The sequence below is a fragment of the Delphinapterus leucas genome, chromosome 1 (genome assembly GCF_059928025.1).
Source record: "Delphinapterus leucas isolate spDelLeu-1000000601 "Yukka" chromosome 1, BTC_Dleu_Yukka2, whole genome shotgun sequence".
NCBI classification, from domain to species: domain Eukaryota; kingdom Metazoa; phylum Chordata; class Mammalia; order Artiodactyla; family Monodontidae; genus Delphinapterus; species Delphinapterus leucas.
This window is the reverse complement of record NC_143129.1, coordinates 167,540,346-167,542,715: the sequence shown is the minus strand read 5'-3', so window position 1 is coordinate 167,542,715 and position 2,370 is coordinate 167,540,346. Positions and strand designations below refer to the sequence as shown.

The following is a 2,370-nucleotide window of genomic DNA, read 5'->3' as shown; positions in this document are numbered from 1 at the left end:
GCTCATCTCATCCTCTTCACAAGCCGACAAGGTATGTGTCATGCTTAGCACAGTGCCTGGCACATAGTAGATTCTCAACATGCAACGTTCCCACTCCCTAAGCGTCAGCTCGAAGGGTCCCCTACTGAATTAATTGTAAAGAGGAACTTGTATGACTGAAATTTAGTGGTTCTGTAGTGTTTATATGCAGCTCTCCATGCCCCCACTTCAGATCGACAGCAAATGTTGGTTCACTTTAAATTTTTGGAGAGTGTTAACCTTAGGAAATTGTGGTGTTGGGCTTTTGAGTGCAAAAGACCTGAGGACCAGGTTCTGGAAACACTTGTCGCCAGCAGACCTACACTATGAGAAATGTTAAAGGGAGTCCTTCAGGCAGAAGGAAAATCATACCAGATGGAAATCGGGATCCACACAAAGAATGATGATCTTTGGAAATGGTAAATACGTGGGTAAATAATAAAAGACTTTTTTTCTTATTATTTAAATCTCTTTAAAAGATAATTGACTGGTTCTAAAGCAAAAGTAATGGCAATGTTTTGTAGGCTGCATAACACCCATAGGGTAGAGCACAGAGGCCAGAAAGGGAAAAAAGAAAGTACATTGTTGTAAGTTTCTCATACTATACATGATGTAGTGTGACATCACTTGAAGACAGACTGATAAGTTGAATATGTATACTATAAACCCTAAAGCAAACCACTAGCGTGATGAGGAGATGGATCTAATACATCAAGAAATAAGATAAAATGGAATCACAAAAATACTCAGTCCAAAAGAAGGCAGAAAAAGAGACAAGGGGGAACAAAGAACAGCTGGAAAAAATAGAAAACAAACAGCATAATAAGAGACTTAAACCTAACTATATCAATAATCACATTAAATGTAAATGGTCTAATCACCTTGATCAAAAGGTAGAGATTGTCATACTGGATAAACAAGCATGATTCAACCATATGCTACCTAGAAGAAGTACACTTATTTATTTATTTATTTAAGTTATTTATTTACTTTATTTTTTTGGCTATGTTGGGTCTTCATTGCGGCCCTTGGACTTCTCTCTAGTTGTGGCATGTGGGTTTTCTCTCTCTAATTGTGGCATGTGAGCTCTAGGGCACATGGGCTCTGTAATTGTGGTGCATGGGCTCCAGAGCATGTAGGCTCTGTAGTTTGTGGGCACATGGGCTCTCTCGTTGAGGCGCACGAGCTCAGTAGTTGTGGCGTGCGGGCTTGCCCCGTGGCAAGTGGGATCTTAGTTCCCTGCCAGGTATTGAACCCGTGTTCCCTGCATTGGAAGGTGGATTCTTTATCACTGGACCACCAGGGACGTCCCAAGAAGTACACTTTATTTATTTATTTATTTATTTTTACCCCCGAGTTAGCATTCCCGAAAAATGACAGGAAACCTCTGACATGTTCTGATACTTATCAGTTAGAAATTATTCCATAACAAAACTGTTCGGTTTGTGTTTCCTTTGACATGTGGCCTGTCTTCCAATTACGCTGGAGTTTAGCATTTTATTCTGGCTCTTTCGGGCATGTGCGGCATCTCTCGCTTACTGATCGCTAATGTCTCTACCCTGTTTGAGTATTGCCAGTCAGCATGTACAAAAAGGAAACTGTCAGACCCCACCCGACCTGTGCTGTCAGCTCCACGTGTAGGTCCCACAGGACAGCAGTCTCCCTAGGGAAGGATGCGTGCTCGTTCATGTACTCTCCAGCAATGCCAGGCACTTTACAGCGAAAGTCCCTGGAGTAAGGCTGAGGGAGTCAAGAAGTACACTTTAAATATAAAGAAACTGATAGCTTAAAAGTAAAAGGGATTGGAAAATACATGCCATGCTAACACTAATCAAAATAAATCTGCAGTGGCCACAGTAACATTAAAAAAAGGAGATAGCAGAGCATAGACTATACCAGGCATAAAGAAGGACATCTCATGATGATAAAGTGGTCAATTCACCAAGAAAACTTAAGAATCCTAAGCTTTTATGTCCCTAATAACAGAGTTTCAAAATACATGAAGCAAAAACTAAAAGAACTGCAAGAAAGAATAGGCAAACCCACAAATATAGTCAGAGATTTTGATATCACTCTCTTAATAATTGATGAAACAAGTAGAAATTTTGTAAAGCTATAAAAGACTTGAATGATGCTATTAATTAGCTTTACCTAATTGATATTTGTAAAACACTCGATCCAACAACAGCAGAATATACATTATTTTCAAGTGCACATTGAATATTTACCAAAACATATCTTATTCTGGGCCATAAAACAGTCTCAATGAATTTAAAAAGATTTAAGTTATGCAAAGTATGTTCTGACCACAATGGAACTAAATTAGAAACTAAAATCAGAAAGTTCCCTGAA

At 39.1% G+C, this 2,370-nt stretch overlaps 1 non-coding gene across 1 annotated transcript; it reads right to left on the bottom strand.

The window, feature by feature from the left end:
* Window positions 1–1,639: 1,639 nt before the first annotated feature.
* On the bottom strand, window positions 1,640–1,767 carry LOC115803907 (small nucleolar RNA SNORA49). The gene has a single exon (XR_004024706.1). It is a non-coding gene; the product is annotated as a small nucleolar RNA SNORA49 (small nucleolar RNA).
* Between the last annotated feature and the right edge of the window lie 603 nt (window positions 1,768–2,370).